Source organism: Ochlerotatus camptorhynchus, unplaced genomic scaffold, assembly GCF_037179485.1.
Source record: "Ochlerotatus camptorhynchus isolate MF236.1 unplaced genomic scaffold, CSIRO-AGI_Acam_v1.1 ptg000137l, whole genome shotgun sequence".
Classification (NCBI taxonomy): domain Eukaryota; kingdom Metazoa; phylum Arthropoda; class Insecta; order Diptera; family Culicidae; genus Ochlerotatus; species Ochlerotatus camptorhynchus.
In genome coordinates, this window is record NW_027040627.1 from 2,636,101 (window position 1) to 2,661,701 (window position 25,601).

Here is a 25,601-nt window from a genome sequence, read left to right on the forward strand (position 1 = left end):
CATGACGTTCTGACGCAGTGCCCGGTCCACCCAACCACTTCGATGCCTTGATTGCACCTTCCGGGAAACAGACAAACGTTCCTTGAAACGTTTCAGCATTGCACAGACGATAGTTTTTGCCATTTTCAAGTCCTTGCGATCCTCGAACCCGACCATGACCGGGTTTTCATATCTTGTTTGCTGAATTAATTCTGTTAATTTTTCTTCCATCGCGTGGCAATTAAAAAAAAACATAAACTTTTTTTTAATCGTTACACAGCATTTCAAGAGAATGACATCGTAAACAAATGTTTATCAAAATATTCAATACTTAGGGGCACTGTACCGGACAAAAAGAAGCGTACCGATTTTAAAATGTCAGGGCTTTATGTGGATGGAAGATAAATGAAACATATTACGTGTAGTCTGCAAGTATTTTCACGTGAGAAATGCTTTGAAAATATACTTTTATTTTGCGTCATATGTGTCATGAAAGTTCGGCTGATTCGTTTCATGAAAGACGAGACTATCAAAGTCGAGCGCTCTTTCACTCGTCCGCTTTACCGAAGCTTGAATCGGGAAAACGAATGAAGCGACGAGAGAAAGAGAGACACACGATTGAAAATTTGTTTGTAGACAACGACTGAGGTGCTAGAAAGCTGTACAGCTGCTTGACTTTAACAGAAAAAGAAAGCTAGCAGTATTTGCGTCACATCGATTTTGTCGATTGAAACTGATATTGTGACGCTCTAATCCAGAAAATCAAAGTGTATTCTGATGAAAATTGAAAGGAAATCTGAGTTTAATAGTTCCAAAGGAATTCTAAGATGAACTTCAATTCTAAAATCAATAAACTCAATCCTCAAACAAAGAAAAATAAGCTGATATTAAAACTACAGTTCCCATCCTGCATGAGGGCAAAGGTAAAAAATATAAATTCACTTAAAATCAGAATTGAGCGTATTAGAAAAAAAAAACAAATATATATCTATGCCGAGCTATGCTAAAATTTAGAATCTCAGTGTTATATTTAATAAATTAGGAAAGGGCGTAATTTTCATGGTTTGCCAAGGGCGCACCTAACCCTCACTACGTCGCTGTTGGACAGAAATTAGTTCAAATTCCTGTGACTGTAAACATTCTTTAAACGAGTTTTTTCCCCACCTTGCAACCTTACTCTCATATGTTGGAGTTCCCTTTCATATACCTACCGATAGAATCACTTCATATTTCTTCATACTCATGTATAAAACAAGTAAACAAAACTCTATAATTCACAATGACATTATGTCCTGTTCAAGGCCCAAAACTAGTTTGCGGGTTGATTTTGGTGACATTCACTTTTCGTGACCATGACATACATTTTTTAAACTAAAAGATCTTGAACCCAAAAAATGATGATAGCATAAAATAACAGTTTCGCGATTGTGGGAAATCCTCGGATGTACAAATACAAACCACCTGATCATTTCAAGGGTCCACAAAGGGTGCTAAGTGTCAATTGTGATAGAGTTCTTTGCCAAGCGGCTGGTCTCCCTCCATGCGGTGTTGGTCATTAACGGTTATATAACTGTTGCGGCAGGTTGCGTCTCCTGTATCCACATCATCTTTCAAGGGAGCGAAAAAGATCATTCACCATTACTGTGCTCATTGTGCATGGACGGCAATGGTATGATCGGGTGGCAAGGCGAGGACAATGTCGCAAGACCCGGTTTCTTTCATGAAAAACATCGGTATTCGTTCACTGCTAGAACACATACCAATCTTCTCTTACTACTCTGCAACTCTTTCTGATGCTGTTGGCAATATAAGCCTCCGAGTGGGGAATCGACAGAGGACTGCTTTAGTATACATGCTAACCACTATGCGATGTTGAAACACACAACTGTTTTCTGCAAGTTGTCTGGCCAAGCCAGTTGTTGTTTACCAATTTTTTTATATATAACGAAACCGTATAAGAAGGTTTAACTGAGATGGAAAGTGTTGAAAGTCAATGATACGCAGCCGACAAATGAGTGTTGCAAATTTTGAGGTCAGTACGGAGCTTCGGATAGTAATCTTAGCACATCCCGATGACCGCTTTTCCGAAGTAGAACATCTATCCTCATGCGCTGTTATAACTGTAGTGACGATATTAATTGATTGAAATTTCTGACCTTTGCAATATTACATTAGGCTTCCGTTATGCGTAACGTGTAAAGCGCCTTGGTATTCATATGGCACACTAAGCCAGAAATTAGCGATCTAAAATCGAAATGGGTCAAACAGTTGGTTGGTTGCTGGTAATGATTTAGAATTAAAACATGTTAAATAATCTAATTTTATGGTTGTTTATGAATGTATGGCGATTACACTGTGCGACTGGATTTTTTTCCTACACAGAAAATTATGAATGTTAACTATCGCGTAAAATCTCCCTTCGTTTATTTTTGAGCTATAGTTGTCATAAACAGCGAAATCGTTTACAAGCTTGCATACAATATTGCTAATTTATGCGATATTTCGCTTAAATTTACACGAAATATCGCGTAAATTTATGCCAAATCTAGCGTTAATTTTATGTGCGCTATATCTCGCAGAAAATTACATGAATTTTTCAAACGGTGTAGGACTGAAATTGTTTACCATATTTGACTTTACAGCAGTCCCTTGAGTAAAAGTGTAGAATATACTTATTAGGGTGGTTCAAGATATCGATTTTACTCCAACCCACCTACATTCTTCTAAAGATCATTCTCTAGCTAATAAATCATCACACTAAAGCTTCATGTTAGCATTTCCAACCAACTCTGAAAATCGTTAACTTCGCGTATGAAGTAACATAAAAAACACTTTGAATGTAACAACTCAAGGCGGGAGTAGCCGTCAACAATGCTGATGATGGTACAGCACGCAACAACCACCCTACTGCTTTCTCTCTGAGATGATCACGTTGGTCATGACGAGAGGAGCAACACAATAGTTGGGTAAAGAAGAACTGCATTATAACACACCATCGACTGGAAATGCTCTCGCGACGTGGGGCTTTAGGTAGTGATGAAAACGTCGCTAGAACTATTCCACAGCCGCAGTCAGTTTATGAGCAACAAGAGGGACGCACATTTTTGCCTGTGGACTTGGAGACATACTTCAAGTCCCCGCGTACATCGTACGGGCTAGGCAAAAATGTGCGTCATCTTGAAAACTGTCGATTTTTGGCGAGATGGACCGTCACACGGTCTAAGCCAGGGAAAAGAGGAGCAGCAAAAAAAAAAAAAAACTGTCGATTTAATGGCCCTTCGCTCATTTTCAACTTCTATTCAATTTTCATACTGCCGTACTCTAACGGAACTATCCACCTACATTCTTCTAAAGATCATTCTCTAGCTAATAAATCATCACACTAAAGCTTCATGTTAGCATTTCCAACCAACTCTGAAAATCGTTAACTTCGCGTATGAAGTAACATAAAAAACACTTTGAATTTAAAATCAACTTATTGAAATTTTACAAAAATCTGTTGCAGGCTTAGTCAAAACAATTACTTTTCTCTACTGCAAATATTCGAAGATTTCTGGATCAGAAAATAACGTCTAACAGCCACTGGCTGATTCGTCACTTACGTCTAACAGTAGTTTCTTATAACTTATCGTTAATATTCCTTCAGTAGCTGTTTTTTTTATAGGACACATTAAAGTTTTTCTTAACAAATCATATTCGGGATAATTGAGCACCACTGATTTTTCAAACATGTGATTTCATGGTGTACTCGACTAGACTAACAACCTACAATAGGTCACTTGAAAAGTTCATTAATTTCTGTTTCTTTGTAACACTGTAATTTTCTTTAAAATCTTTTTATGCTAAAAATGTTCATTGTTGACCCTTCATAAGCCTCAAAAGAATATACTTACCGGTTGTTTACAAGGGCGTTCATAGCATTCCGATGGGGTGCTTATTTTACCCCAACTGCTTTATTTCGGTTACCGAATGAGCATTTTTTTTAAACTTCTTTCATAAGGTTCAAAAGTTTCCTTTTAATATTCAATTTTTATTCATGACATCATAAGGCGTGAGCTGTCCATTTGGTTAAAAAATATTCGAATTTTCCATTGATATGAGTGAGGGGGCAGAAGGTATAGTAACCCCCTTCTCTAACTACGCTTATGAGATAGAGCAATTGTTTTTGAATAATTCATCTGAACATACCAAATCGAAAAGATGATAATCTCCGAAATTATTTCAGTTTGGAATCTGACTTCCATTGGTACACAGTGATTTTTGGCATTTAATTCAAAACACAAATATTTTAACAGTTACAGTGCGATTTTGTCAGGTCCCGATTTTATCTACCCCCGATTTTGTCAGCCTGCAGATTTCACTAAATTTTTGCGTTTTTAAACATGAATACTCAAACTCTACGCTATGAATAATAGTTATTCTTACACTTCGCTGTAATGTGAATGTTAGGGGAAGCGGGGGTAAAATGTGCATACGGGGTAAAATTAACAATTGACGATTTTAAGTGATTTTTCATTCAAATATCAATCAACTCAACGCACAGGTGTTTAATTCAATATACCCTTTACATTTTAATTCATTAACATTAATATAATATACACCTACTAGGAATTATTAGTTTTGAATTGCTGTTTGCTGGAAAAATCATTTCTACCACGGAAAACCTGTTTTTTTTTGCAATTGTAATAAAAACATTGCTTCGTTGTCAGCAACATTTATTCTTAGAAAGTAAAAATAAAAGAGCATTACATATTTCCTTGAATTGTACATAAAAGTTTTGATTGACTTTAAATTTTCAAGAGATTTCGTGATCGCAAATTCTTGAATTCAACGGAGACAAATAACATCGTCAATTGAAAGGGACAATGCTTCAACCTAATCAGCCCTATCAGCTTTTGTTTTGTATTACCGGAGAGGCAGTTTGGATTCCGGAAAGGGAGATCAACGGTGAATGCAATTCGGACAATGGTCGAGAGAGTCGACAAGGCGTCCAAACAGAAGCGAAGAGGAGATCGATATTGCACCGTGATAACGATCGACGTCAAGAATGCGTTCAACAGCGCAACTGGAAAGCCATTGCCAAAGCGCTGCATAGAATGAGGGTGGCTGACTACCTGTGCAGGATTCTGAGGAGTTACTTTCAGAGCCTGATTCTGGTCAACGAGACAGATATGGAACAGAGATCGATTAGGATCACAAGCGGAGTTTCACAAGGCTCCATCCTTGGTCCAACGCACCCCTTTGCCTCAAAGCGCGTGTTGAAATACCTGGGAGTGATGATCGATGACCGGCCAAACATCAACAGCCACGTCGAATATGTTTATGAGAATGCTTGGAAGGCCATCAACACAATAGCTAGAACCATGCTGAACTATTCATAGCAATATCAAGAGGCGTCTTCTGGCTAGATACTGAGGTACGGAGGTCCAGCCTGGCTTGCATCACTGGAAACGAAGCAGAACCAAAGGAAACTGAGCAGTACGTTCCAGCTCATGGCCAAGTGAGTCGTGAGTGCGTACAGAACCATCTCATCGGAAGCAGTATGCGCTATCGCCGGAATGATCCCAATCGGCATCACCCGGTGGAGGACAGCGAGTGCTACAGTCGCAGAGAAGCCTGTAGAGTACGGAAACTAGAGTTTTGGCAAAGTGGCAATAGGAGTGGAACACGGTGGATAGCGGTAGATGGACACATCGGTTATTACCGATTCTTTCGACCTAGGTGAACAGAAAACACGGAGAAGTCAACCACCACCGGAAGCAGTTCCTGTCTGGCCACGGCTGCCTCAGGAAATACTCTGTCCGGAGTGTGGCAACGTGGATGAAACACCGGAGCATGTGGTCTTCGACTGTCCAAGGTGCGAGCCAGTGCGAAGGGAGATGTCTGTCCTTAACGTGGAGAATGTCGTCGATGAAATGTGTTCAGAGGAAGGCTCTTGGAATGGAGAGAGGAGCAACGCCAGCTAGCACTGAGAGTATGAGAAGTGCCGGCACCCTCGAAGTAGTCGCTTCAGCATGGTCCCGGGGGATCCAGGCAGTTGAGAGAGTAAGGAATGGGCTTTAGTGGAGCTACACTGGGCAACTAGTGGATACCACCCCGTGCCAACTTCAATACAAGTATGGCTTTTTGAGTTGATACATATTTCATTATCGTCAAAGTAAATTTAATTCAATAATTCTAATTTGTGAATGGTTTAAGAAGAGTTTTTACAAATAATTGGACAAGGTGGGGTAAAACGCACCCTGGCGTTATATGACCATCAGAATTTTTTCTCATACTTTTAAAAGACTACTTGATATAATCAATTTCCCAGATGACTGTTATGCAGCTCTTCTAGTGATTATGGATGAAACTCCATTAAATTTGCTTTGCAAAACACGTAAATAAGCGCTGATGGTCATATTATCCCATAGCACCCCGTACGCTATAAACATAGAGGTAACTCTAAGACCAGAAGGTCCCGAAGAAACGTGCTCAACTTTTGGCTCAGCTCTGGTACTCTCTTGGGTCCTTAACTAATCGATGCATCCTTCGAAACATAGGAAAATCCACGAACCCCTCATTGTATCTGTCAAACTTTTATAGCGAATCAAAACAAACATAGTGTAGTACTAGAATTTCGACTAGAATGGGTTACGTTAATCGTTTGCTTGGATAGACTAGTCAAGTAGTGAGCCAGTTTAAAATCGTAAGTTTCCACCGGTTGCTATAAGGATTTCATTATTCTGTAATAGTTTTGATCAAAAAAAATAATGGGATTTTTTCCCGATTTTGTCAGTTTCCCGTTTTTGTCAGCCTAAAATTTGAGAAGGGGCTGACAAAATCGGGAAAGCACTGTATAACTTTTTTTTTCGAGACATTAGAGTGGTGATGAGTTCTAAAGATCAACTTTTTATTTATTCGAGATAGGTCACCATCATATTCGAACAAGCTATTTGAGACAAATTTAAATTGCCTTTGAAAATTTGTTTAGGGGGCTTAATTTGTTATGAAAATGGCTTGTAACTTCCCAACAAAAAGAGATAGATTGCTTTGATTGATTGATTTGCTAGCAATTTAAAAAGGTGTTTTGATCTATACCATATACGAGATTCCTACATCCCTACATCTGACCAACAAACCTGCGACGAATAATATTTCATTCGTTCTAGAACATTTGAAAATACGGACTGATTCGTGATTAGGGCGTACATGCTTTTGTCAATCGCCGATTTCTTGTGAATAAAAGCTCAATCTCGGAAACTAATCACTAATCACTAATCACATAGATGAATGATTTCTCTACCACTAACTTGGTATAGTTTATAATCGAAATTGAGCTTTTATCCATGATAAATCGATGGATTGATTTGTTTCTTTACAAAAGCATGTAGGGGACGACGTGGTAAGACAGCCATCCTTTAGATGATTGAAACAATCCACCCTTGAAAAAAATATGCAGATTTCTTTGCTATAATACCAGTTGGTGTTGTAAACAGGGTTGCTTCCACTCACTTGCTGTAAAAAAATGATTTCCTGAATTTTGAAATCATTAAATGTTATAATGATATTTTGTACTTGTTAGATACAAGACGAGGTTGAAAGGCAAGTGTTTGACTCATAAAATCTGTCAATTTCGCTACCAGAGTGTTACAATCAGTGATCTTATAATTCGTGAGCGTTCACTCGCTGATTGTGACTATCTGAAAGCAAATTTGACAGGTTTCATCTGTCAAACACTTGCCTTTCAACCTCTTCTTGTATCTAACAAAATGAAATATGATTATAATAACATCTAATGATTTCAAAATTCAGAAAATCATGTTTTTATAGCAAGTGGGTGGAAGCAAGCCTGGTTGTAAAACACATTCTTGCTTGATAACAAGTGAAACGTCAACATAAGCAACAAAAACAAACGTTGTGTATGGCAGCGGCCTACATTTGTTAATTTATTGTTTTTGAGCTTATTGTAAAAGTAACGTTACTATAAGGAAAACACAAGTCTGTTCAATTTAAAAACAGAGAAAAATAGAATGTTTTCTTTAAATTGTGAGGTATTACAGAAGCTGTTACAGTTTGACTTGTATCGGGGTAAGGTTACCTTTGGTTGGGATTTGTTATGTCTCAAGGTTGAAACTGAATACAGTAAATAACAATATTTCGTTTCTGAAATATACCAGGCTTTTTCCGTAAATATTTTTAGATCTGTCATCAGTATGAATTCGTGATATGGAGGCCCCAGGGGATCCAACGGAAAATCCGTAAAAGAAGTGAATTCATAAAATTAAGTTCTGGATATCTAAGAATCATCTGTTTTCTGCATTATAAGTAAAATGATCAAGGCATTCCAAATGTTCATGGTGCACACGTAAATTTGGAATTATCTCACTACGCGGCGCTAGTGTACATGTGAACTTCCTGTATCTATAAGCTATATCTTGAAATACTCACCATCTACAACGTCAGGACATCTACGTGAAGTCCACACACAAGCTAGTATCGCGTAGTGAGAACATTCTGAACTAACCAGCTTACAAAGTAGAAGATATTGGTCACCTAGACAACTTTTTATTTTATACAGGAAATTGACTTGCTCGTTACACAATCCGCCTTGCCAACTGTGCAATTTTGCCGAAGGCGTAACCTTTTATATGGCCAGAATCAAGGGATATTCCATGTGGCCGTCTTACCCCAAGGGTAGGCCAATCTTACTCCGCATTATTTTTTTCTTTCATTATTTACTCTGTTTTGATTTGTAATAAAGCATCATCAAATGAAAAGGAAATTTTCTGAAAATCAATGTAATTAGGGAAAGTACTCTAAAGATCAATATTCACTTAATTTACCGCGTTACAGTTTTGGTTAAACTTTATGTCAAGCTTAGGGTGGCCGTCTTACCCCGTCGTCCCTTACGTCCTAATCACGAATCAGTCCGGAAATAGGTACTATCTTGATGTTTCACACCTGATTTCGGTGATAGTTTTATTACTTGGGTAGTGTCTTCAGTACGTAGCCTCCGTGCTGCTAGCTCGTTGGTCTGTGAGGCGGTACAGACTCATGTCATAAAGAGAGTGGTACCCCAAAATATATGCAAATCAATATCTATTCATCTAGCTTAAAAACAGCATAACCGCATACCCCGGAAGAGATCTTGAAGGATTAGTAGACACTTCCCGTTTCCTAAATATTGAATGACAAAAGTTATTGTCAAATCCTCTCGTGATAGTAGACGTAGGCTGAGACCAAACAAGAAAGCCTGAGCCGTTATGTTACGTACTGATCGACTATTGAAACCTGTTCGCACGAGTGCACAGTGGGGTACAGGTCGGTCGTAATTCGATGTTTTTATGAGACTGATTTTCATGTTTTGATCTAAAATAGGAATGAATAATCCCTATAGAATCGTAAAGTTGAAAGATAAGTGTTTTAAAAATATAGTTTTCTGTTGGTTATTGACAACTTTATTGTACTATAACTCAGAACCATATGTTTTTACCTTATATAGGGTAAACGCTCCTATAGTTGCGGTAAGTTAGAATCGTTAGGTCTAATAGTTGTGTATGGAGTCTAACGCTTCTATCGTATCGCAACTATAGAAGCGTTTACCCTAGTCATATTTATATCAAAAATATGATCCGGCAGTGAATATTAACATGTTTAGCAAGACTCTAAAAAATTATATATTTGCTAAATAGCCTATTTTGTTCATATGTTGTTGCTGCTGCAACGTTGATTTGATAGGATTTTTTTCTCTTCAATCAAAATATGGCAAAAGAATTTTAGGTAAATATATGCTAGTTTTGTAATTTATGTTAGGATCTCATTATTTATGGAAATTCTTAAGATAGGTAAACAAAATTGCCTCATAACTAAGAACTTTGAAGATAGATTTTAGTTATTTTAATAGAAAATTATTTTATTTTTCATATTATTTTCTCCATTGTAAGTTTTTGAACCAATCTAATGCAATATTTTATTATTCAACTATTCGAGTCCAAACACATTTCAACGCTAAAAAGTTAGAAAAATAATTACGACCAACTTTTGTATGGAGCGGCCCCAGTGTGGAGTGGTCTATTGGATTATTCTATTTCTAGCTACCCGTAACCGGGTGTTCACCTGTGTCTAGTGGGTTAGTTCCTGCTCTGGTAGTAGTCGTATGTATATTCTCCGCTTCATTAGCCTAAACTTGTTTTGTGTCGGTTGCACACCTCTTTTGAAAACAATGCAATCAGAATGCACGACCGAAAGAATATACAAATTCCCTGCTGAGCGGCGGACAGTGGCTAGTAATAGTAAGTCACCCGGCAAATACTGACCCAGGAAGAAACAGTGGAATGTGGAACAGGATCAGTATAATGCGATCGGTTGGACGAAACACTCATTAAGTAAGGGTGATTACATGAATTATTCAGGTATAGCCTCTGTACAGCGTTCGAAAAAGTAATGTAAAATTCTATTCAATAAATGGAGATATGACGCACATTTGTTTACATTTTTGATCATTTTAATTTTTTTTTTTTTTCTTTATTTTTGTGATTTTTAGCCGTAGGCTAGTTCATCACATTTGATAATCGAGGGTCAGGCTTAGGGCCTGCCTCGAAAGAAAGCGTTTCAGTCTATCATTACATAACGTACAACTGGCTCTGATTACCCACCAAAAGGGACAGACAACATTTAAAAAAACTTAATGTAAAGTGGGAGTTACATCGGGACTGTGGTGAGGAATGGATGCGCGAACAAGGTAGAGCTCCACCGTATGAGACAGTGCCCCAGTCCGGCAGAGATACCCCGACGGCAGGAAAATAGGAAGGTGAAAGAACACGGACAGCGCAGCCCACGACGAGAGGGCTAGATTTGGTTGTATAGGTGAGCGTCCTTCAAGAATGCAATCAGCGCAGTCAACGTCGAGGGGTCGTTGCCAAGTAGCTCGATGATGCTCTCTGGGAGTCGGTGTTGTTCGCGTAGCCTCTGAAACTCTGGGCAGACACACAGCACGTGTTCCACCGAGGCAGGGATGCTGCAGATTGGACAAACCTTGTGGAAGGGTGTCCCACCAAAATTGTGGGAAATCCTCGCATGGCCGGTCCGGAGTCTTGAGATAATCCGCTGGTCTTTGTACTTGTGGCTGTCTTGCCAAGGTCGTACGGTTTCTTTGATCTTTCTCAGGAGGGTGGTGCGTGACTGAAACCATTCCTCCTGCCAGGCTTCCATGATGATATTCGCAATCCAACGCCTGACGTCTAGGAGTGGTACGTTCCTGGTGAAGCGGGGTCCGGATGGACCAGATCCCGCCAGCCTGTCCGCTGCCTCGTTTCCAGGAACACCGCAGTGCCCGGGAATCCACGTAAAAACGGTTGAGGGTGGGGCAAAACGTGTAATGGCTTGTATCCAGGGGTGGCTCGGGGCTTCGGCTTCCAGCGCCTGGATGACGCTGTGTGAGTCCGTTAGCACAAGGATCGGTTGATCTGCAGGAGTGATGGCTGCGTCAAGAACAGCAGCGGCTTCTGCGGAAAAAACGGAACACTCCTCCGGAAGACTTTGACTTGTTGCGGTGTTTGGTCCTGCCACTCCGAGTCCCACTCCGGCCCGTGATCGCGATCATTTTAAGTTATGAGACATTACACGAAATATTCCAAACATTGTATGCAGCCTTCCATTTTTTTGAGCAGTATTCCTTGCAAGTTGTAAGTTTGCGTGAAAAGAAATACAAGATTACAAGCATGGATGTTTACATCGCCAGTAATAATCAGAAGTGTAGTGCATTTAGTAATAGAAAGTCTTATTTTCAATAATTAATTAATTTTAATTCAACAATTGGGTTCTATAATTTTGTAAACTATTTAGGTTACTATACATCATCTGAAGGAGCTTCGCTTTCTTAGCACAATGACTGATCTTCGCGTACCTGGAATTTAGACTATCGATCCTACACATTTAGAAAAAAATATCTGAATTTAAGTGCTCTGAGACTGTCATATACGAGCGTTAATTTTGACATAAAATTGAATCATAATAGACGTGAAATTCAGCTCAATCAAACGTACTTTCGAACTTTTCAGTCTCGGAGCACTTAATTTTACATGATATGTTTGTTTCCGTCTCGTGTAAGATTAGGTATTTCTAAGTGTGTAATAACCCACAATTAACAATTCAAAGACAAAAATAAGCATACAGATTGAATAAATGCTGTATAACAGTGTACAATGCTGAATAAAACAGGATGTGCTGAAAAAAGTTCATTGAGATCGATAGATGCGCCTTTATCCCGCCGTTTGCTCTTATATGATTAATTTCCTTATTAAAAGCTTTATAAACGTTGATTGTCTTCCTTATTCAGAACCAGAAGTTTGATCTAATAACAAACTGAATAAGTGTAATTTGTACATACACTGACACTTTAATTCGACTGTTTTCAATTGATTTAATAAGATGCTTTATTAGACGTTTAATAAATGTACTCCAGCTCCATTATTAGATTTCATTGCGTTACTTTACAATATTGCTGAATAAAGGTGAATACAGTCAGGATAATTGCTCTTATACCACTATGCGCCCATGTTGTAATCACATGATTTGTAAATGCTTTATAAACGACGTATTAGATTAATTATTCGACAACACTGATTCAGTTAAATAACAAGGCGAAATCAGTTGAGTAGTGGTTACCGTTTTCACTTTCCTATTAGAAGATCGTGAGTTCAATCCCAAGCTCAACCCTTTTTTTTATTTGTGTTCTACGTCTAATTTATTTAAATAGTAATCATCGATGACATGACTCACGATAATGAATGCATTGATCTAGTTTAAAATATAACCGAGTATCCTTTCTTTCGACTTGGAGATGTGAAGAGGCAACATTGGTCTCATTTAAAGCAACGATGAATGAATTAATCATTCCCCACAGGGCCTTGAAGGAGCTAGAGTTGCGATCGGGAGTGCTGATAGGTATTTACTTTCATGCAAGCTTTTATTGATTATTGAGTTGCCCATATGATGAATTATAGGATAGCTCAGATGACCAGGCAAGCGGCTGGTGATCGGAAGAGGTACATGGTTCGAATCCCATACAAAGACAAGTATGAGTATTTAATAAATTTTCTAATATCTGTGTGGTGCGAGCCACGTCAGAAATTATGAAATACAATACACTTAAGAAACACACCCTTCTCTGTCCCCCGCCGTCCCTCTTATTTTCTGGTTAATTTTCCCACAGTTTAATAATCGTTCAATAAATGTATAATAATGTCTAATTAAACGTTACTTCACATGAGAATCAAGCGTATAACAGAGCATCACTGTTTTAAGGAAGCAGTGATGTCTAATAAACGCTGAATAATCAAAAATTGTATCGTATAAACTCTGTTATAACTGATATAAGTGGAATAAAAGCTTCTACAACACCAGTAGTGTTCAATGTTGTGGTTGAATAAATTCTCCAGATTTGTGTGAACAAAGCCTGAACAGAAGTTATTATTAATAATAGTACAAGTATTGTTAAGCATGCAGTTGAATGAAATGGCCAAGAAGTCGTTTCTTAAATAAACGATTGTTTGTTGGGAAGTCATCATCTAAATATTTTGTGATCAAAAAGATTTATTCCGGGAAAAATCGTTTTCTCTGTGCAGCAGGTTGTGAATACTACTATTACGTAGTGTTCGGAAAAACCATATGCAGAGAATTTAAGACAGCGGTAAGGGAACTAGGGGCATTATGAACACCCTAAGGATTTTGCCAAGTTTGCCTTGATATGTATCAAAATATCACTATTTACTACACACTTTTGTCACAAACTTTTCAGCACACAGCAAGCCTGTGCGTTTTTTCAAGAATTTACGGTGATTAGGAACCTTTTGAAATTAGTTCACTCGGTAAATTACTCATTTAGAAGAGGAATGAAATATCTGATGCTATTGAAAAAAATGTTGTTATTTTGGAAAATATAGGGGGTGTCCAATCTTCCCCGGGTGTTCATAATTCCGGTCCCATACTTAAATTTGATTTATTTTGAGTGTGGTTTGCTTGTGTTTTGGATTTTCACACAGGATTATTAAGATGTCAGAAATTGTATTACATTAACAATATAGCCCTCAATCCGCATCGTGCTCTCTTGCCGTGCGGATCTATTTGTTTTTCGCTGAAGGAAGTATTACTGCTTCCTAAAGCTACAACAAATTTAAACAGCACTTTTTAGTGCTCAACCTGTAAAATTTCTACCTTGTTTGACTCTTATTCCTCTTCGATCCTTATTTGGAACCTACCCGGGGTAATCCAGCTTGGATATCGATTTGGAAAATTCCTCTTCGATCCTTATAGGATTCTTAAAGTAATCTACTTGGAAGTCGATTTGGAGAAACTTGGCCGCCATGGCGCCTAAGCGCAAAAGAAAAGGGCAATCGCTTGATTCCACTTCTGATGAAATTTAATTGAGTAATCAAATTGATATGCTTACGAATGATGAGAATGATCCATCATCAAGGAAAAATTCCATTTAACATTCCCGGCTTAATGCCAAAAAGAAAAGGTTCCCCCTATTGTTGCAACCACTTCCGATTTCCATGCTTTTCGCAAGGAACTTTTGAACTTTGTTGGGGTGAATGCAGTGTATTGGCTGAAACCTTGAACGGATTCAAACATCTACTCAAGTACCTTACTGAGAAGCAACACACATTTTGTACTTACGACACCAAAACTGAACGTCTGTTCAAGGTTTTCTTGAAAGGTCTGCCCAGTGGTGAATCCCTGGATCAGATCAAAGCTTAATTGACTAAATGACTTGGAGTTGAGCCTGTCCAAGTAATCAAAATGAAAATGAAATCCCGTTCTGGCGATTCACGCAACGGGATTTCCAATGATTTTTATTTAGTTCACTTCAAGTCTAGTGAACTAAACAACCTTAAGGCCTTAGGAAAAGTCTCATATCACCCCTGCTTCAAATTCGTCATCTATACCTGCTCTCCTCACTGGTAACAATGTTTAGCGAGTAAATGGTGCTACCTCTGCTGCTTTTGCAGTGAGTAGAAATCAAAATTCTAGCCAACATAATTCTAAGGGAAATTTTGAAAATTTTGACTTAGTAAGTATTACTCCTAAAATGGATTTTTAACAGAAATCATTAATTGACATGATTACTGATATGCTGAAAACTAACTCCATGTTTGATGCTATTCAATTTGGAGTTAAATTTGTGAACAATATCGTCATGACTTTGAAATTTAGTAATGGATTTTTTTATTTTTTTTCCATCATGATCTGTTTCCGTCAATCTTGTTTTCCGTGCTGTGCACCAATGATACCAGCTCCCACACCTGGTATCTACCTATCGACCCATCAACTCATGAACCGGGGACCAACGGTTTTAATTCCCTTCTTAACTGCTCATTAAATATTTTGAATTGGAATGCTCGATCCCTTAAAGATAATGAGAACGAGCTATTTAACATTTTGAGAGTTCATAACGTGCATGTTGCCATTATAACTGAAACGTTCCTTAAACCTGACCATAGGGTTAAAAGGAACGCAAATTATGTCATTTATCGAAATGATCGTCTTGAATGGAGCCAGTGGGGGCGTTTCCATCATTGTTTATAGACGTACGAAACATAAAATTATTTCTTGTTTTTGAAACTTTGGGAGTTTCTATCGAAACAAAATTTGAAAAACTTACTTTTGTAGCTGTCTCTTTGACATTCCAATGCGCAGGCCAGCAAAAGAATTTTCTCGAGGATGACCTTCAGAAACTTACTTGTCATTGGCCTAAATTCTTAATTATTGGTGCTTTTAATACAAAACAGCGCTCATAGAATAATGCTCAAATCAATTCCAATGGTAATATTCTGTTTGATGATTGTTCTGCAGGTTATTACACTATTCAATATCCAAACAGCCCAACGTGATTTTCTTCAGCAAGAAATCTCTCTACTATTGATTTGGTCTTAACTGATTCATGTCAACTTTGTAGCCAAGTAACAATTCTGCAATCATTTGGCATCCACTCTGATTTATGATGGTTTTATAATGGCAATGAATAATCCATTTAGTTTAAACACAGCATTTCACAGTGTAAAACATTCCTGCTTAGTAGTTCAGCTTTAAGCTGTTTTAAAAACCTTTTACAGTCTGGCGAGAAGTCAAAAACTGTCTTGTTTTAAAATTAAATTTAAAGTAGTTCTCAATCTCACCATAAAACTGTTCTAAAAATCTATCATAAAATTCATTAGCATTTTTTTATTAATGTCTTGATAAAATACTCTATTAACATGTTCTATCATTATAAAAGCAATCATAAAACCATTCGGTTTTAAATAAGAGTAAAATGCATCTACTGTTACCTTTTAGGCTTTTAAAGGTGTATCATAAAATCTCCTCTGTATACAAATTGAACTTTAAGGGTGGATTCTCATAGTGAATAAAAATCAAATTTATGACAAGGATATCTCGAAGGATAAACGGAGTTGGAGAAAAAATTCCAGCGATGCTGACGACCGAAGGGAAGTCGATTTCAGTAAAATTTATTTCTTTACACCAGCAGCACCACCAGCACGTCCGGCGGAAGGGGTAACATCAACGACTGAGCATCTGGTGGAGAAGAGTGAAGTGAGCGTGGTCCTCAAATTCATAAAACATTGTCAAAACAGTCTGAAAACAGACCAGCCTTCTCCAGACCTTGCGAATAGATGAAGATCGGAATAACTTGCGTCAGTACCGACAGCAAACCACTGAAACTGTCAGTTAGCGGACACTAGTTGGTTTCCGATCCATAGCTGCGATTATATTCGGTGAAAGGGTCATCACTTGGAAAAAATTCATTCAACCGTACATTCCTGCATCGTTTGATGGTGCACTTCCAGAACCATCCGGAAGAAGGGGATCTTTTCGGGAATGATCGAGGTTACAGCTGTGCGAAATGCGAAATGTTGTGAACACTTTCTGAGTAACTGCTTCCAAGCCCTCGGGAGAGAATCGCCTGGAAGAACGCTGAATCGCACAGCGCAACTATCGAAAGATAAACAAACTTTGACGTTTAACATTTTGTAGGCAACATTGCCGCCAAAAATGCTGCCATAAATCTGAACGGGTTAGGATCAAGCAAAATGGCTTTAGATAAATACAATTCAGTCTACAAGTTTTCTTCATAAAAGCCATTTCAACACCTTATGAATTTGTTAGGGATTTCATGAAAGCAAAATAACTTTTTCACAAATGGCCCATGAAAATCAACTTGTAGGCCTCCGCCATATTACAATTATTTTGTTTTTTTTTTTTTACAATCTTCGATTTTCAATCTATATTTCCTTGGATATAACTTTATTTTAGTTAATTTAGCAATGCGAAAATATTTAGAATTCAAAAATCATGAGAAATAAAAATCTCGGCTTAGCTTAATGATCGATCAGAAGAATATTTTTTTTTTTCTTAATGTTAAACAATTAGTAAAATCATGACTTAGGTTCTGATCACCTTCCCGTAGCCTTTGCAATATCCCAAGAAATAATTTCTAATCCCAACAGCTCTACTTTCAATTACCATAGAGCTGGGAGCAATATCGAACATTTATGGAATATAGCTTTTATCCAAACATTCCTTTGTAAATCAAAGATGAAATTAATTATGCTCTTGAATCTCTGACTACTTCTATAGTTGAAGCAAGGGCTGCTTCAGTTCCAAAATGCGAGGTTAAATTAGATTCAATTATAATGGACGATGATCTTCAGCTCTTGATCCGTCTGAAAAATGTCCGTAGGAGGCGATATCAAAGAACACGCGATCCTGCCATGGAAGTTATCTGGCGAGATTTGAAAAAAAAAAACAAATTATAAAACCCTAAGGAACAAAACTTTTGAAAATAATGTTTCGAAATTCCCGAATTGCAAACCCACAACTCACAAAATGTTTGAAAAACCTCAAAAGCCTATTCCAGCGCTTAAAGAAGGTGGTCAAATTTTGATCACAAATTTGGAAAAAAGTTCAGACACTTGCTAATCAATTCGTGAGTTTCCGTTATTTCAGTTTAGATCTGACTTTTTATTATTATTATTATTACAATTGTCACTTTAACGCTCTTGGGTAATTTGTAACTTGTGCGGGGACTTTGATGTGAAAGGTATGGATGCTAACCTCTACGCCGGGTCTTACTAGTTCTATTGAGAATCAGGTTGCTCGCGATTATCTGAATATTTGTTCTCTATAGAAAATATTTTTTTATGATTCCTTGGGGACTGGTTTGAACGAAGTTAGATCTATAACTAAAAAAAAAAAATCAAAATATGAAAGTTTCATGTGATGATGGAATCAAAAAACTCCCAGAGAGTACCTTGTCTTTCTTGGTAAAATTGTTTAACAGATGTTTTCATTTGGCATACTTTCCTAATAAATGGAAAAATGCAAATCTGAAGGCTGCTCAACTGGAGTTGCTCTTCTAGACATAGAAAAAGCATTCGACAGTGTTTGGCATGCAGTTTTGAATGCTAAATTGAAAAAAAAGTTTAATTTTACAATCTATATTATGAAATTAGTTCAAAATTATTTTACTGACAGAACTCTGCAGGTAAATAATCGAAATTCCAAATCCGAACGACTACCTGTTAGAGCTCGAGTTCTTCAGGGTAGCATTCTTGGGCCTATATCGTATAACATTTTCACTTCGGACCTCCCTGATTTGCCTCCGGGTTGCAACCAACTCAACACTGCCATTAACACTGCACATGAAGAATATAATCGTAAAGTCAAAATCCTGGCCAAAATCGTTGGTGAAAATCCTTCTGAAATCTGCAATCTCTTTGCAAATTTCTTTCAGGAAGTATACACCACATTTTCTGAAAAAGACCGCGACCGCGACTTCTTTGCATTCATTCCCGAAGTCTCTAACAACATATCTGTCAATAGAATATGTCAACATGAAGTCCTTAATGCACTAAAAAATTTGGTCGCTTCTAAAGGACCAGGGCCAGACGGAATTGCACATGTATTCTTGAAGAATCTTTAAGAACAACTCACCTTTCCTTTAGAACGCCTTCTCAATATGTCTTTGAAAAATGGGATATTCCCTGAAATTTGGAAATCGTCTCATTTGTTGCCTATTTTCAAATCAGGCAAGAAATCTGACATCCGTAATTATTGTAGAATTGTCATTAGGGGTTAGATCTAATTTTGGGCCTACTAAGCACAACCCGTCCTTTGCCTCTATTTTTCGAGAGGATTTTTTTTTTCACAAAAGGGAATGTTTTCTCTGCAGATGACTTCTAAATGTATTAACCTTTACGTACGTACCGTAAGATTTGATATAGGGTTGAGGTATCGGATGAAGATAAAAATATATTCGGTTGGAGCACTTCTTTTGTTTTTGAGAATAGTGGGTGCAAACATTCATATCACGCGGTCTCACTGACTTCGTTCGGTAGCTTTTTAACTAAAGTATCGTACAAAACGCATAATTGACTTGTTAACTCTAAAATCATGGATTTAGTTGAAGTTTTCTGCTCGATAGGCCCAAAATGGGCGATTAGGCCGAAGTAGTTCTCTACCCTATCTCTTGCATCCCAAAACTTTTTGAATCAATCGTAAACGACGAAAAATTTCAGCAAGTAAAAAATCAAATTACAAACAAACAGCACGGCTTTTTTAAAAGGTCGTTCAGCTACCCTTCTTGTATTTGTAACCTTCATTCTAAACGCAATGGAGAATGGCAAGCACGTGAAAGCTCTTTATACTCACATCAGTAAAGCATTTGGCCGAATCGACATACCATTATTACTCTTTAAATTGCAAAAAAATAGGAATGGAATCTAGACTTCTGAATTGGATCCACTCATACTTAACGCAACGCAAAAAATAGTACGTTTTCAGAATAAATTTTTAGAACCTATTTCGGTCACCTCTAGGGTGCGCCAGGGTTCTCATTTAGGCCCAATTCTTTTTATTTTGTACATAAACGACATACTTAAAAAAAAGTTCTTATATATGCAGACGACATGAAGCTCTTCATGGAAATAAGTAATTCTAGCGACACAGAAGAATTCCAGAATAAAATCAACTTATTCAACACTTGGTGTAGTAAAAGTCTACTCCAACTCAATGTAAAAAATGCAACGCAATTGTTATTAGCAGAAAAATAGAAACACCTCTTTTTGAAATTTTTTAGGCAACCAAAAAGTAGAAAAATGTAATATTGTAAGGGACTTAGGTGTGATCCTAGACTCCAAACTCACTTTTGTAGAACATTATAATACAACCATAACGTAAGCAAATAGTATGTTGGGCTTCATTAAGAGGTTCAGCTATAATTTTCAAGACCCATACACTAATAAATTATTAAAGATTACATTCGTAAGACCCATACATTGCCATACACGAGATTAATGATTTTGCATATGAGATTTTTCCTTATTTCAAACATGAGTGGTCCTTTAGGGGCTTTTCCATTTGTTTGTACAAACGTCCAGTACCTGTGCTCCTACCCTACCAGCTGTGTGTTGTATTGTATCCCTATACACTGTCAAAAATATATACCACCAGGGCAGGACGGTCAAAACCACTGTCTTTTATTCATACATCCGTAAACACAACGTAGGAAAAGTTCTACCCGTGCGCGATCACCATTCTTTTCTCCAATCGGAACAACAAATATGCCTTCAGACCAAAGAAGATCAACTATTTATGTTGGTCTAATGGAGTACTGGATTTCGGCCCAGTGTCATTAGACCTAACCCATCACCGTCTGCACACAAGCCTAAATCTAAATGAGGTGAGTTAAGAAACAGCTACCTGTAATATGCTAATGTTTGCTAGCTAGTAGCCAAAAAGGTCAACCTCAAACCTTGATATCGTTTATAGGTAGCAGGTGATAAAATAGGTTTAAATCGATGCTGTGTGCGCCATTGAACTTTGGTTTTCTCTATTTGATTCGTCTTTGATAATAGAAATCAAAGGTGTGCCTTTATCCTTCAATCAATGTATAGTCAAAATTCGTACCATTAGGATATTTCTGAAATATAGCTCTTCTGCTCAGTTTTAAGTGAACAATTCAAGTGTAACTATTCAAATCGACGTATCTCCTTTTGTAAAAATCACTTCAATAAACGATGTGTCTTAACTGCTAACTCACCCACGCATACCAACACCATCATCAGGTAGGGGAATCTTTTCCCTACTGGTGTTGTTAGGTTCTGTGAGTGAGCTAGCTGTTGCCACAAATCGTCGATTGAAGTGATTGTTCACAAAATCAGATACGTCGATTTGAATAGTTACGCTTGAATTATATATATTTTTTACATTGATCTCCTTATACTTATCAAGTGGAAAAACATACGTTGTTATAGTTCTCGTGCGGTTGCATGTTGATTGCTTCCGATTGCCGTTGCACGACAATTATCACTGTACAGCAGCTTCGTTATTCTAATCACTCCTTCAATGCGCTAACGAGTAAGTTTGTCACATGTATCACTTGCTATTTGCCTTCAAAAATGAATTCTTCATAAATTTTGCTGGATAGCTGTAGCAATTCACATTCACCGCTGTCAGCAAAAATAATTTGCATCGCACACACTTTGTTTGTAGAACGATCTGTACTCATGTTCTATGAAGGTTTCGTCACATTCCCAAGCTGCAGACCAAAAATCCACGGCAACAACTGCGTGTGATACCAGTATCGTATGATGGCTTAACTACTTAGCAGCACCACAATTATTACACCTTCTTGCGATTAACCGTATGACTGATTTCGTTCCTAATTACACGGCGCTGTTGCCACTTGGTGATTACATCAATTTAATGTTCTACCGGACTTGCAATTTCCGTATTTCCCGCGGTTCGGAAACAATTACTGTTTGAAACAGCATCTACCGTTAACAACAGATCAGATTCATCGTCAGTGTCCACGGAACGGATCGAGAAGGTCAGTTGTGCAAGAAATCGGAATCGTCCTGCTGCGACGCACAAGCAGGTACCAGTCAGTCAACCGGTCGTCGCAGATCCAGGTCGATACACTTCAAAACGCAAACGAAGACTGAAGCTGGCTGAGAAGTGGACTTCTTTTCGTCTGCCCACTAGCGCGCTCACGGTTGGGTTGGGGCTAACCAGTATGTTAGCACATGTGCTTGGCGAATGGCGCGAATTTCTTGCCACTACTTTTTGTATGTCGGTACCTACGGCGTCATTCGTTGAGTGTGTAAAGAGCGGAGGTGCAAGAACTGGCAGCCTTGGAAGGAAAATGGATTTTTTTTCTTCCATTATTAATTCCGTTTCGCCGCCTCTCTGGGGTAACTATGCAAAACCACCAGTGAGAATTTGGCCACTCGGTTTGATGCAATGTTCTGCCGGTGAACGCATAAACTGACCGATGTAATGCTTGAGGTTGCAAGGTCTAGTGTAAGACATAGCTTAAATTAGGAAGAACTGTAATTTTGAACGAAAATAAGACCAAGTTGTCGTGTAACAAAAATTAAATTAAGTTAAAGCGAAGCCTGATAATTTTTGCAAAATCGAGAGTTCAAAATAAGGAAATAAGCATTCCAGGATCATAAATGCCTCAATTGGCGTTACGGGATATATTCTACACACCGGGAAATTTAGTTTTCCATAACAAAATATGCGTGCTAAATATACAATTTTGTTCAAGTGATGCAAAATGTTATGAAACTTTAGACTGTTCCTTAAAACCCTATCATAATAAGTATGTAGAGGAAAATTCCTATTTTACCTGATTTAAGGCCGCTTAATCTGACATTAGATTCCTTTGGAATGGAACGTTTATGTGAAAAACTGATTGCCTACGTTTAGGCGTATTCTTACTATTTTTCCACATAATATGCAGTTTTTAAAGCTATGTTGGGTTCTTACGAGAAATTTTAAATAAAATCCGCTCCAAATCTGCGCAAAACACATACAACTTATAAGGCAACACATATTAAAGGACTGATGATTTAAAAAATCATTGAGAAGTGACCAAAAGTTATGGAAAATAGAACCATTTCATTTGTTTATTTATCTCGCAAGATGTTTCAGAATTTGAAATGGGCGAACGCTCACGAACCACTTATTCGATTCGGTTCGAAAAAAGCGCGAACGAGACACGGTTCAACAAATTGAACGGTGGCTCACTATGAGAAAATGACGCACGAACCACGATTCAAGAGCCCCGGCTCTAGCAAATTAAGTCGCTGCTGATTTCCCGTTCACTGATGTTCGCTCTTTTCCTCTCTCGCCTCTCTCGCTTTTGTCACTTAGGCCGACAACATAGTAAAAGCGATTCGAAGCGATTCGATGCGATAGCAATTGGCAAAGCGAAATGCAGCGGCAAGCGAAGCAACCTATGACATAGTGAAAGCGTTTTTGAAAACATTACAGTCGCGCGCGCAGTGCAAAATATTTGTGATTTTCCGAATCGATTTCGGTGTCCATTTTTCCTCACTAGAATCAGTCCACTTGCGTTCGAAAGCGTCAAAACACAACACGAACAGCTCTGTCGCTTTGCTGAACGCTTTACACCTCTTCGCATCGCTTTCACTATGGCTGGTTTGGGCGATTCCCATAGAACGCTCATAGAGGGTGCTTTCACGCAAGCGCTCCGCTTATTGCCAACGAATCGAATCGCTTCGAATCGCTTCTACTATGTTGTCGGCCTAAGAGAGGTGCCACAGTCGGAAGAAGTGTTAGTTTGTTTACTTAAATGAACCATGCCCATTTTGTTATGGCAAGTTTGCTATAAGAAATGCTCCTCGTGTTTATTAGCGAAATTCACATCAAAGATTGATTAATTGCGTAGGAAATCAGTTTGGCACGGCATTTGTGACCAGCATACACCTTCCGGTCATACGTAATAGGTCAAAAACTGTCCAAATCCGCAGATAAAAAATTTTGTTTTGAATTTCTGTATGGCAAAATAGTGAACTTTTCGTGAACATTGATGGCAAAGAACTCACCAACACTGGGAGACCGTGAGTTCCTGCCCACCTGTCATAAAAACATCTCGGACTGCACCGATGGATTTGAGTTCATGCACTGATGGAATTTTTTATCTTCATTCAAGAGAATGCACCGTGAAAAAAGGGCGACTTCAGTAACTCGGTGACAGCTGAGGGTTCGCTGGATAATCGCAAATAGCATATCCAGATCCAGATCTTTCCTCACTTTGGTGACGTCTTCCTGCCATGTTCATGCTGTGAGAAAAGGGTTAGGCAAATTTTCGCTAATTTGATCATTTCCCAGGAATCATTTAGATCAAATCATCGTCAGGATACAATTTAATAAACTGCAAAAACATTGATTGGTCAAAAATAATTTACTAAGAACTATTTTCTATCTGCAGCTCTAGTGTAGTCACCACTTGAGACGTGGGTCATTCATGTGAAAATCTATCTGCTTTACTGCATTTCGGTTGGGTCAAACTGATACATGAATGCAGCTGCGATGGATCAATCGAGAAAATAAAGAAGCTTTACAAAGTCCCCATACTAGGGTGTAGCAATTTTTTGTTAATATGTTAACTTGCTCTTTGTTAAAATGGTAGAGTAAGCTGTTTGAAACAATAGCTACATAGGGGAAATGGATGTAATGTCGGCTTAAATTTTTTGCCCATACATAAATTCAGCAATCGACTAAATTTTAAATAGCGACCAAAAATATTCATTAGTACCGTCCCAATGACACGTGCATCTAGATAAAATTGATAAATAGCAGATTTTTAGCGATGGGCCCAATCTTAGTTCCTTAGGCCAAAATTAGAGCCATTTACCCTATATGAGAACACTCTAAAAAGAAAATATGCACGCCTGGATTTTCTCGATTTATGAAATAAAGTATTTTTTCAGACTAATTTCCAATAATATATTCACGGCTCGATTATTTTTGCACAAAAATCTCAGTTTTAAAAACTAACGTGTGAACTTCAAAAACAATAATACGGGGGAGGGGGGGGGGCGGTTTAAAAAATAAACCAAAAATAAATAAAACTTTTAAAATTCGTTTAACATTATATCTAAACCGTATATTTCAAACGCTAACATTTTTTTCTTAGCCTCCGCTTTAGCCTTATACTTCTTTGAAGTCGTGATTTTTGACACTAATGCCACAAATGTTGACTTTATTATGTGTAACACTCGAGTTATCAACAAAACATTTCGCGCATAAGTGTTTGTATCCTTTCAAAGAATAACATTGGTAAAAATGTAGATGAATAAGATCAAAGCAATTGATTTTTCGGTATTGATAAATTTCGGATAAACCATCAAGCGTAACCACGTAACAGTTCTTATGAAAAAAACAATCTGTTTTCGATACTTCCTCCCTATCCAAATATAACTCAGTTTTCTCAACAATTGTTCGTGCTTAAAAAAATCTAACTAGACTTATGGATTCAGGAAGGTCTATTCAATAAAATCCAAGCGTAATATTCAAAGAAAGGAGCCAAAATCCATCTTGGCTGAACATAAAAACCAAATTATAACTTTCAAAGGACAGTATCAAAATCCAACTTAGCAGAAAAGGAAAACCAAAAAAAAAAACCTTTTCGAATTATAAACCCGGTTCAACCTTCAGGTATGGATTCAGCAAGGTCCATTCAAAAAAAACAAGCCTATTTTTCAAAGATATGAGCCAAAATGCATTTGGCAGAACCGAAAAACCAAATTTGTATGAAAATACGGATG

The 25,601-nt window shown here is 37.8% G+C and overlaps 1 protein-coding gene across 4 annotated transcripts in view; it reads right to left on the reverse strand.

The window, feature by feature from the left end:
- Positions 1–25,601, reverse strand: part of LOC135700500 (progestin and adipoQ receptor family member 3) — an 82,294-nt gene that overhangs the window by 25,345 nt on the left and 31,348 nt on the right. Inside the window, exon 1 of one of the 4 annotated variants that reach the window (XR_010517582.1) lies at positions 21,266–21,977. The exons of the other annotated variants lie outside the window; for them this stretch is intronic. The gene's annotated coding sequence lies outside the window, so the exon portion shown is untranslated. Of the gene's footprint in view, positions 1–21,265; positions 21,978–25,601 lie in introns of those variants that run through there. 4 annotated transcript variants of the gene reach the window in all.